This window comes from Bos grunniens, chromosome 26 (genome assembly GCF_055505025.1).
Source record: "Bos grunniens cultivar Pamir isolate PY7600 chromosome 26, Bosgru_T2T1.0, whole genome shotgun sequence".
Taxonomy (NCBI): Eukaryota; Metazoa; Chordata; class Mammalia; order Artiodactyla; family Bovidae; genus Bos; species Bos grunniens.
Genome location: NC_141190.1, coordinates 32,550,508 through 32,562,875, shown reverse-complemented (window position 1 = coordinate 32,562,875; position 12,368 = coordinate 32,550,508). Strand labels below are relative to the sequence as shown.

The 12,368-nt window shown below is 45.3% G+C and overlaps 1 long non-coding RNA gene across 1 annotated transcript; it reads right to left on the bottom strand.

The window, feature by feature from the left end:
- Positions 1 to 7,212: 7,212 nt before the first annotated feature.
- Positions 7,213 to 10,786, bottom strand: LOC147344339 (uncharacterized). Its single transcript, XR_015155792.1, has 2 exons — positions 10,591 to 10,786; positions 7,213 to 7,981 (listed from the first exon to the last, which is right to left on the bottom strand). It is a non-coding gene; the product is annotated as an uncharacterized LOC147344339 (long non-coding RNA).
- Positions 10,787 to 12,368: the final 1,582 nt, after the last annotated feature.

Below are 12,368 nucleotides of genomic sequence, written 5' to 3'. Positions count from 1 at the left end.
AAGAACTGACTCCTTGGAAAAGACCCTGATGCTCGGAACGATTGAAGGCGGGAGGAGAAGGGAATGACAGAGGATGAGATGGTTGGATGGCATCACCGACTCGATGGACATGAGTTTGAGCAACCTCCGGGAGTTGGTGATGAACAGGGAAGTCTGGCTTGCTGCAGTCCTTGAGGTCGTAGAGTCTGACATGACTGAGCAACTGAACCAAAAGTGACTTAGCACACACAGCTGATTCAGGGTGGTTATAGCAGAATCTAACGTAACATTAAAAGACGCTTACTCCTTGGAAGGAAAGTTATGACCAACCTAGATAGCATATTGAAAAGCAGAGACATTACGTTGCCCACAAAGGTCTGTCTAGTCAAGGCTATGGTTTTTCCAGTAGTCATGTATGTATGTGAGAGTTGGACTGTGAAGAAAGCTGAGCGCTGAAGAATTGATGCTTTTGAACTGTGGTGTTGGAGAAGACACTTGAGAGTCCCTTGAAGTGCAAGGAGATCCAATCAGTCCATTCTAAAGGAGATCAGCTCTGGGTGTCCTTTGGAAGGAATGATGCTAAAGCTGAAACTCCAATACTCTGGCCACCTCATGCGAAGAGTGGACTCATTGGAAAAGACTCTGGTCTACGGCCATACCACCCTGAACGCGCCCGATCTCGTCTGATCTCGGAAAAGACTCTGATGCTGGGAGGGATTGAGGCAGGAGGAAAAGGGGACAACAGAGGATGAGATGGCTGGATGGCATCACTGACTTGATGGACGTGAGTTTGAGTGAACTCTGGGAGTTGGTGATGGACAGGGAGGCCTGGCGTGCTGCGATTCATGAGGTTGCAAAGAGTCAGACACGACTAAGCGACTGAACTGAACTGAACGTAACATTGTAAAGCAATTATACTCCAATAAAAAAAATAATAAAAGACATCTTTCTTCTGAACTCTCAGAGCTTCCACTGGAGAGGCTCAGAGGTCCCCATGTATGTGGTATTGTGAATCTCTTTTGCACGAAATCCAAACCATTGTCTTCAACACTCTTCAGACCTTAAGGTACTTCTGGCCTGCAGTCCAGTATTTCTGACGTTGAGTTCACTTTCAAATCCCATCCTAAGGGACCATTTATCCCCCAACTCTGTCTTGTCAGCCCACATTTCCTCATCGGTTGGGAAATTGGGTCAAAGCAAAAGAACATGCATAGTTAGAACTTACAGGATGAATTTGGTCCAAATCCCTACCACCTCTCACCTGCAAGATTGGGACACCAATGAGCTGTCTTTCTGGTTTCATTCCCATATGTTTTTATTGTCATTAGCTGTCTTTATGGAGCCAGCTGATTAAGTGATTTTTTGTGGTCACTGAATATTTCTCCAGCTGTGAGATATTTTATGGGAGTATGTGGTACAATAATATATATTTTTTCCTTTTGAAAACAAAAGAGTAGCTCAGTAAGTTGAATTTGAGCAATTTGGAGAGTTGCATGATCAGGCCTGGACTTGTTTCAAGTATTGCAGATGCTGAATGGTTCTGTGGTTTCCTGCCCTGACCTTTGCACCCTATGGCCTTCACTAGTTACTTCATACTATTTACACAGCTTTAGTTTTGGATTTGCAATCAACCCTATTCTCTTACATCTTACTTTGGATTAAAAAGCTGTGGACATCTATCCTCCCCAGTGGACTTAAAGATGGTTAAAATTGATAGGAAATCCATTTGCTGCTCTGTGCACACTCCAAGGTAACCACAGGACATCATGGTCTGCCCTTGGTCTTGGGAAGCCTGAGTTTCCTCCAACCCAGCCCTCATGCTCAGTTTGGTTCTGCTCTTAACTCTCTGTGCATCCTTGGGCAAATGGCTCCACTTTAAAAACTATAAGTTCACACACACTACAGAGATCACCATTTCCAACACTAAAGCTGGCCTTGTGGCTGGTGGTGTTTTTATCTTGTGGGAAGGCTAGACTGTTGTGCACATTACAATTTATTGAATGTGCAAATAGAGATAAGGCTTAAGTAGTGACTCTGAGCTGGAGCTTGCAGGCTTGGGTTAGGTTAAAGTTAAGTTTAGGTTGGGTTAAGACATGGCTCTTAGCATCCTCTATTGTCCTCTTCTTTCAAATTTCTTACCTTCATTCTCTCTCCCCTTTAGCTTCCTTTTTACTTGTTCTTTCTATAGAAGTAATATTTTCTCTTTGCAGACTATCTAGAAAGTCTATAAAATATTAAGCTGAGAAAATGAATAATTCTAGCCCCTTGAGGCAACTCCTACACTATTCTGTATTTTCTTTCTTTTGTTGTTTTTATTATTATTTTTAAGCTATGCATTTAAAAAACATCATAAAGAGTCTATTATTTATGAAATTTTGGTATCCTGATCTTTCTTATTTCTACTGTAGTAGAACCTTGATAATCTTTAGGGATGGATCTCAGGAACTTCTTTTTTTATAAAGATATTTACTTATTTATTTGTTTGGCTATGCTGGGTCTTAGTTATGGCAGGCAAACTCTTAGTTAGCACGTGGGACCTCGTTCCCAGACCAGGGGTTGAACCCGAGTCACCTGCATTGGGAGCAGCAGTCTTAGCCACTGGACCACCAAAGAAGTCCCCCACACCTTCTTGAATCCCCATTTTGATAATACTTGCATAGAATATGGTTTCCCCAATAATGATAAGAGTAGTATCTGACACTTTGCAACCCCATGGACTGTAGCCCTCCAGGTTCCTCCGTCCATGGAATTCTCTAGGCAAGAATACTGAAGTGAGTAGCCATTCCCTTCTCTAGGAGATCATCCCCACCCAGGGATTAAACCCAGGTCTCCCACATTGCAGGCAAATTCTTTACCATCTGAGCCCCCAGGGAAGCCCTATTCACTTTCACCTTTTAAATAAAACTTCTCTATTTCACCAGCAATTGACTCTACTGAGGGTACTTTCCACAACTTGTCATTAACTAGTACCCACGTGACAATAAACTGCATTGCACTCTGACCTGTTGATGGGGCTCCACCACTAACTATGGAATCAGATCCCATAACCTAGTCCCCCACTACTTGAAACTCAATTCACTTGACTCGAAAGAGCAAATGACTCCATGTCTTGGACTTTCAGGATCACTTGTGAATAGTTTCAACCTCAAATATTCCTGTGTCAAGAATGCCCACGTCCCCACACTGCTGAGTAGGAGAGGGGCAGTACCAGATTCTGTTTCTCATCTCCTAGGTGGAGTTTGGGGAATTGGAGCCTTGAAGAATCACCTCACTTAGCCTCATAGCCATCCAGGGAGTGGGGGAGCACACATCTTTATTTCCCAGCTGGTGAAAGGGGTTGAGGTAGGGATAACAGCACTGTGACCATAAACTACATGCCTGAATCTTTCATCAGGGTCCAGGAGAGGGTCCCTATCAAATGGCCACTGGAAAAAATGCAAATATCAGTCTCTCCCCTGTGCCCCTGAGCTTATCCTGAGTGGGGATCGGAATTCTTTCCTTCGCATCACTCAAGCCCATGACTTTGCGCCAGGGCCTCCTTTTCTGAATACACTGAAACCATTATCCTGCTGGGCAATCCCTGTTTTTCTACATTTATGGTTTCAAGGGAGCCGATCACGTCATCCCCATTGTCCCAGGCCTTTCAGAGCCCATATTAAGTAACTCCTAGGTGGCCCTTAGGGGCGGCTTACACATTGCAAGTGAGAGAATGACCAGAAAGTGGCTTTTGGGAAAAAGAACAAAGTCAAGTTGGCAAGTTTGCGCTTGGGTTTCAGCTGTGCCTGTACTGCCGAAGAGGCTGCAGCTTCCACTGCTTTCCTTTAATTGTAGTCAACTGGTTTAATTAAGGGGAGGGAGGCAGTTTCATTCTTCAGAAAAGGAGATTCTAGGGATGGCCTGGAGAAGGCAATGGCACCCCACTCCAGTACTCTTGCCTGGAAAATCCCATGGACAGAGGAGCCTGGTAGGCTGCAGTCCATGGGGTCGCTAGGAGTCGGACACGACTGAGCGACTTCACTTTCACTTTTCACTTTCATGCATTGGAGAAGGAAATGGCAACCCACTCCAGTGTTCTTGCCTGGAGAATCCCAGGGACGGGGGAGCCTGGTGGGCTGCAGTCCATGGGGTCGTGAAGAGTCGGACACGACTGAAGCAACTTAGCAGCAGGGATGGCCAGATTTTCAAAGATCTTTCTGCAGGACAATGCCAATCATTTTCCTGCTCAAACATATTTAATGGCTCCTTGTGAATTTCCAGGATCAAATCAAATCCCTGGATATCAATATTAAGGTCCCTCAATGGCCTCCCTTAACTTATGCTTCTGGTTTTATTTCCTTCTTCTCCATCCCTCTTAGTAAATTAATCACAGTTCCTCCGTTGTGTGCCATGGACTAATAACCCCCCAACTCTTGCTCAAGTGTTTCCACTCTGTTGATAGTTGTTCCCTATTTTCTTTCCAGGGTCACTTCCCACTACTTACTGAATCTGTAACTATTTACAGAAGAGCATTCCCTAGATCAGAGGTCATGAGCAGGCAGACCATTGGCCGATTTAGCCAGCAGGTGACATGACTTGTTTGGCTTTCATAGGGCTTTATGAATTTGAGCCCACATTTTAAAATAAGCATTTACATAACAACTTAACTTTTAATTTGCAATACAGTGCCCACAGTGGTAGCTGTGCACAGTGGTAGCTGTGGTTGCAAAGATGCCCCTGGCCCCCATTGACAGATCACAAACTCTCCAGTTGTCACTGCCACTCAGAGTCTCTAGCTGTGCTTCCACTTGCTTCTGGCTCTCACATTCCTATTTCCTGTCTCAATTCTTAAGGCATTTGTGTTTGCAACTCCTGCTTTAAGTGAAACAATAAAAATTTGAAAATAACATATAACTAAGACACACTCTCGGAGAAGGCAATGGTACCCCACTCCAGTACTCTTGCCTGGAAAATCCCATGGATGGAGGAGCCTGGGAGGCTGTAGTCCATGGGGTCGCTGAGGGTCGGACACGACTGAGCGACTTCACTTTCACTTTTCACTGTCATGCACTGGAGAAGGAAATGGCAACCCACTCCAGTGTTCTTGCCTGGAGAGTCCCAGGGACGGGGGAGCCTGGTGGGCTGCCGTCTTTGGGGTCACACAGTCGACTGAAGCGACTTAGTAGTAGTAAGACACACTCTGTCCATGGAGTTCTCCAGACAAGAATACTGAAGTAGGTAGCCATTCCCTTCTTCAGGGGAAGATCTTCCCACCCCAGGGATTGGACCCAGTCTCTTGCACTGGAGGCAAATTCTTTACCATCTGAGCCATCAAGGAAGCCCAAGACACTCAGGATATCTTCTAAAGAATTACTAAACACCTAGAACATGACTTTGCAGACTTGGAGGAGATGTCTGGGTTGAGATCTGAGGAAAGCCTGAATCTTCCCATTCTGGCTGGGGCCCATCAGTACTTATGTGGGCAGACCACGAAGAATGAGATGTGGAGTATGGAGGGCAGAGAGGACTCCAGCTCTAGGGGGTTGCCCAGTGTGGACAAGATTTGTCTAGCCTAGAAAGAGACCTAATGAAAGGTCCCAGGTTCTATGGTCTGTTGCAACATGGGAAAAGGTTGCACTTCAGTGAAGGAGGCACTGAAAATTCATTGAAAGTGACTGTTACACCATGTCCTGCCCAAAAAGAAATCAAGTTCATGGCTGGAGGCTTTTCTTGGTCAAAGACAAATGGAACTAAAAGGGAAGGAACTGATAGGAGAGCGATTCCTGGATTGAGTTTTGACTCTGCCCACAGGTGAGCTGAGTCCTCCCTTGGGTTTCTCTTACCTCACTTGTGCAGTGGGAGGATGGCACGCAGAGATCCTGGCCCCACCTTCTTTTATCTCCGCGTAGAATTAATTCTGAACCCTCCCATTCAGGGCAACAGGGGAAATCCCCGTGCACCTTCCGCTTCTCCTTCCGCCACCAGCTTCCAGCACTTTCCACAGCAGAAGGTCCACGAAAATATCACGGGCAGCCTTTTGAAGGAGGAACATGTCACAGGAAGTCAGCATGCACCCCCCACCTGCCCCCGCGAGTGGGTTGTGGACGTGACTGAGGCAAGAGGCAGGAGCGCGATGTTTGACGTAGGAAGAGCTGAGGCCTGGTGAAGTGGTTAAGCACAGGCTGTGTTAAGACTGCAGGGCTTGAAGCTCTTAAAGTCTTATGTCACCTCTTGTCCTATTTGTAATTCAAATATAAATACTAAACAGCAAAATAGATATCAAGAATCCAACGCAGTTTTGAATTTTTAATTTTTTTTGGGAAATATATATATTAAAAAAAAAAGCAAATTCTTTCAAAACTCTCTTCTGGGGTGGTGAGGTGGTGGAGGAGGCTTGTGCATTGCCAAGGTCACTATCACAGCCCTGGCCTCCTCCACAAATGCTGAGGAGTCACCTCCTTCCTGGCCACCACGTCCATATCTGACCCTGAAACGAGGCACATCTCCTGGTGTCTCCAATGAGCAAAACAAAGAATTTGGAATAAAGTTTCTCTGAAAACACTTGATAGAGTCAGTGTTTTATTATTTTACAAATAAATCTGGTGCTTTGGCTTGGTTTTAAAAGTCTACCGAGGGAGGAGGAATCTGCCTTAAAACAAACATATGCAAAAAAAAAAAAATGCCTGGCAGTGTTTTGTATGAGAAGCAATCTGGTTTTCTGCAAGCCCGTCCTATCTGCCCACTTTGCGGGGAGCCGAGGACCAGGAAGTGTGGTGAACAATACTACAATACTACTCTTGGGTGTTTTTTGTTTTTTCTCTTGCAAGTGGATACACTTTGTGGGGCAGGGTGGAGGGGAAATGTGTGAGAATATATGGAACATTCCAGTCTGGTTTCACCTGGCTCCTGTCCCAATATTATGAGAGGGATCTGGTAACAGTTAAAGCATTGTTCCAAAAGGCTTTCTGTTTTCTTCTGCTTTTCAAAAAGCCCCCTTTTAACCTCCCAAAGTGGTGGGAGAAAGAGAGGGTCCTGAGGGAGAAGCTGACAGGTTTGGCCTGTTCCCTTGTTCCAGTGTGACCACCCCCTCCTCCTCTGTCCCAAGGCCAAAATAGAGAAAGGTCTGCATTGGCTTCCAAAAGAAAAACTCTTCTCAGAGTTGGGTGGGAGGGCAGGGGAGCTTCGGGGTAAAAGTGGCCATCTTCCAACTTCTGAAACAGCCTCCTGTGTTAGAAGAAAACATGAGAAACTGGAAGGAAGGAAAATGCGATTTTTATCAGATTTGTAAAAGCGCTAGAGGGTGAGGGTGGTGTAGATGCGGAGGCTGGGGGAACACGGCGAGCATTTCCTCTTGGCTGGTTTCAGGGCCTCCTCTCCACTGGCTGCTTCCACTTTTTCAGGAAGGTTGTAAGTGACTGAAAGATGCAGGGAAATGGTGAGTTGGTTCAGCAACCACAGTGCCAAGCGCCATTGGAAGCTGAGTGTTAACGCCTTCTCACTTCTTACAGATGCCACTTTCCTAAGGCGCCATCTGAGTAAAGTCCTGGGGCCTCGAGGAAGGTGGTTACCTCCCTGGGATGGTCAATTTTTGGGTTCAAAAATATCTAAGGAGCAGCATCTCTGTCTCTTACTCAGTTCAGTTCAGTTCAGTCGCTCAGTCGTGTCTGACTCTTTGTGACCCCATGAATCGCAGCACGCCAGGCCTCCCTGTCCATCACCGACTCCCAGAATTCACTCAGACTCACATCCATCGAGTCTGTGATGCCATCCAGCCATCTCATCCTCTGTCGTCCCCTTCTCCTCCTGCCCCCAATCCCTCCCAGCATCAGGGTCTTTTCCAATGAGTCAGCTCTTCGCATGAGGTGGCCAAAGTACTGGAGTTTCAGCTTTAGCATCATTCCTTCCAAAGAACTCCCAGGGCTGATCTCCTTCAGAATGGACTGGTTGGATCTTCTTGCAGTCCAAGGGACTCTCAAGAGTCTTCTCCAACACCACAGTTCAAAAGCATCAATTCTTCGGCGCTCACCTAGTTAGAAATAAAACCAAATCTTTGTTTGTTTGTTTTTTCCTGAAAGCAGATTGGATATTTCTGGAGACCTCTGAGAAGGCAGAATATTTACATGGAAAAATGCTCATAATTTAATGCTTAGTGAAAAAAATTGGTTACGTTATAAAACATTAGGTATAGTATGATCCCAAATTTAGATTGTACATACACATATACATTATATATATACACATATGTATATTGTATATATATATACTATATAAAATGCTAACAGCTGTTATCTCTGGGAGAAGAGATAGTTATGGACTAAACGTGTTCCCCTAAAATTCCTATGTTGAAATTCTAACCCTGCAGTGTGATGGTATTAGGAGGTGGGCCCTTTAGGAGATGACTGGATCATGAGGATTCAGCCTTCATGAATGGAATCAGTGCCCAGAGAACTCTCTCCCCTTCCACCACATGGGGACACAGCAGGAAGATAGCCTTCTATGAACCAGGAAGTCACCCATCACCTGACATCGAATCTGCTGGTGCCTTGATCTTGGACTTCCCAGCCTCTCAAACTGTTAGAAATAAGTTTCTATTGTTGTAACCTACCCTATCTCTGGTAGGACTTCCCTGGTGGTTCAGTGGTTAAGAATCAGCCTGCTAGTGCAGGAGACATGGGTTTGATCTCTGGGTCAGAAAGATCCCCTGGAGAAGGAAACAGCAACCCTCTCCAGTTTTCTTGCCTGGAAAATCCTATGGACAGAGAAGCCTGGTGGGCCACAGTCCATGGGGTCACAAAAGAGTCAGACACTACTTAGCAACTAAACAACAGTCTTTGGTATTCTGATATAGCAGCTTAGACGGACTAAAACAAGGATTGTGGGTGACTTTTACCTCTGGTTTATGCTTTCCTATACTTTCCAATTGTACATAAGAAAATGAGTTGCTTTCAAAATGTAAGCAGTGCCTAGAAATGGGAAGACTTCTGTCATCCTTGATGCTTAGTTGACTTGTGAGCTTTCTTTCCATGGCAACATTTATAGCTTCTGGGTTTCCTTTCACACACTATAAGAAGGATGGACCCATTCCCTACCTGCCTTTAACATCATAAAGGCAGGCTGTGGGATGTCCATGAAAGCCTTTCATCCAGGGCACAGAATGGAGATATTCCCCCAGGATCCTACAGCCTGGTGCCAGGAGCTCTTAGTATGCCAGCTGTCCCTGCTTTGGTTGCCTTCAGAGCTAATTCTTCTCAAGGTGAACTTGCATCTCCCCTCACCCCCACTCCCCACCCCCACCCCCAGCTTTGTATTTTAATGAATCTGTTTGCTTTTAGTAAGCTCTGATAGTCCGAGGCAGGCCTGGACCTGACAGATACACGACCTCAGGAGATCTGAGGGAGACTGTTCTGTGCTATGTTTCTCAAATTTTCTCCCTCACAGTGGAATACATGCATGGATTATGCCTCCTTCCTGGTCTTAAACAGCCATAAAAACTTTTGACACTGCATTATTTCTCTGTGTGTGTGTTTTTTTTTAAAGCAAAACTAAGGTTTTATATAGCCACTTTAGAAACTTAGCATGAAAAATTAAAGTTGAAAAATGAATTAGAATAAAACTGGTGTCTCAGGAGGGTGAGTTGCTTGCCCTGTGCCTTTGCGTGTCCTCAGCTCCTGCCATATTCCTGCAAGGATACTGGTCCCTTAATTTGAGAATGAGGGTTTGTAGCCACTTAATTCTGTCTGTCAAGTGTGGAAAGCCTGGACAATGTGTTCCCTTTGTGGGTGCTAGAGGGGTGAAGGCAGACCTTTCCTATCCTTCAGGGAGAAATAGCTGCAACAAAGATTCACTTAAAAATATCGGCCCGTTTTCAAGTAGCAAATTTTTGTTGCATCATTTTGCTGACAGGGTTTCTGTCTGTTTCCTCCGTTTTAGGAAAGACTCTTCCCAAAGTAACTGGGAGCCACGCTAGAGGCAGCAGGTGACAGAGGCCAACACATGTCTTCTGACCTCGATCTAATTTAACTTTCTCATCTTGATGACCATGAAACTGAGGCCCAGAGAGGGGAATAGGAGGAGACAGGCACCAAAATTCATTTCCATGGGCTGAGCACAGGACTGTGTAAGTCCTTTCCACACCAGTCTTGGTTATTCCTCACAATCCTATGAGTAAGGGGCCATCATTGCCGTTTTTCAGATGGAAAAAACAGAGAAGTCACTTAACTTCCTGAAGTCACACAGCCCAACATCAAAGCTGAGATGTGCTCTCCTAGTGACCTGACTATAAAGTCACAGTCTTGCCATCCACGCACATTGTGGTTCTTTAGCTCTGTATGCTCACAGTCTGCTGGAGGGATATTACATGAGTTTGTAACACACACTCACCGGAGCACTTGCATCTGGAAACGATTAACTTTTAAAATAAATTGGGAGGGAGTTCTGTTGCTCACCTGCTCATATGCTTTCTTGGATAGAAACAAAAGGAAGGACAGAAGTGGGTGAGAAGCATGGGGACCTGGAAGGATGCAGGTGTGTGGTGTCATAAAGACTGTTCTGGAATATGCTGTTGATGCATGCAGACTGAGTGGGAATTTTTGTCATATTTTACTTTCCTGTACTTTAAAAAAAAAACACACATACCTGTTTTCCAATGGGAAAGTCATCTGTCATTTGGTTGTGGCAGAATACAGGTTCAGTTCAGTTCAGTCGCTCAGTCGTGTCCGACTCTTTGCAACCTCATGAATCACAGCACGCCAGGCCTCCCTGTCCATCACCAACTCCCGGAGTTCACTCAGACTCATGTCCATCGAGTCAGTGATGCCATCCAGCCATCTCATCCTCTGTTGTCCCCTTCTCCTCTTGCCCCCAATCCCTCCCAGCATCGGAGTCTTTAGCGATGAGTCAACTCTTTGCATGAGGTGGCCAAAGTACTGGAGTTTCAGCTTTAGCATCATTCCTTCCAAAGAAATCCCATGGCTGATCTCCTTTAGAGAATACAGGTTAAGAACTGCCATTAATCACCTTGCTTTCAAGGATTTACCTTTGGCTATTTTGACTGATTAAGCAACGACTTTAATCAGAATTCAGGTTTCCCAGTTTCCAGTCCAAAACTGTGTAACATTTTCACTTTTAAGATTTGGCCTGTGAATGTTGATTTACATGATACTTGGACTGAGGAAAAGAATTTGGTCACCTAGGAGAACCCCAAAGGCTTTACCTAAGACCAGTGAAATAAATAGTCTGCACTTTGCACGCTTCTCTTCCTTTAGCTATTAATCCAGGTTGTCATTGTTTAGTTGCTTCGTCATGTCCAACTCTTTGGATCCCTCCATGGACTTAGAGCCACTCCAGGATCCTCTGTCCACGGGGTCTCCCAGGCAAGGATACTGGAGTGGGTTGCCATTTCCTCCTCTATCGGATCTTCCCAACTCAGGGATAGAATCTGCATCTCCTGCATTGGCAGGTGGGTTCTTTTATCTCCGAGCCAATTGGGAAGCCCATTAATCCAGGCAGCAAATGGTTATTAAGGAGGCGTTCATTCCACATCGGTTAGATGGATGACTGGGTGTGTACTGTGTACTTAGGGAGGGGGGTCTTCATCCACTCTGGGAATCTGAGTAAAGCTACAAATTCTTGTGGTGGACAAATGAACATCCTCAAAAATACTCACAGACATTTTTAAAGGGTTATTAGACCTGCCAGAGCTTGTGCATTGAGGTCATGGATAAGGGCTCAACCTTGAATCAGATGGTTTCAGCTCTCAAGTCACTCTTAATCTGAGTATTTACTGCTTAACTGTGAATTTCACAGCCCATTTCATCTCAGAATTGACAACAACAATCTGGTAATGAAGTAAAATGTGCTTCTCATTACAGTTCCCATGGTATTGAGAGGAGAGCCATTCATTCTCAAGCTTTAAGAAAGAGACTTTAAGCCAGGTGCCACGGAGGGGGCAAAGATGGAACCCAGACAGTCTCTGCCCCGAGCTGTCCTTTGTCTCTGAGAAAGTGTGGACAGTGGTACTGAAGCAGAGCCATTTCAAGGCCTGGTGAGCGGGATAGCTGGTGAGAGGGAGGGTACCTGGTGGGCTCAGGTGAGAGGAGGGGAAGTCGAGGTCAAATCCTTGCTGTTGGTTCCTATGATGAGACTCAGAGCAGGGCTCATGTGGGGTAAGTGCTCAAATAATGCAGCTGTTAGACTTCACTCCTAGGACCCAGCATCCAATATTACTGGAAATAATTACAGAGTGATCGGGGGGGTCATGGAGCCAGGGGAGCCTGGGTGGGAATCCTGACTCCATCAGTCACTGTCTGGGTGTCCTCAGGCCAGTTCCTTAATTTCTCTGAACCCCTATTTTCTATAAGATCATTGGAAAAATTAGAAATAAGATGTAATACCATAGACATGTGGCTGCCTAA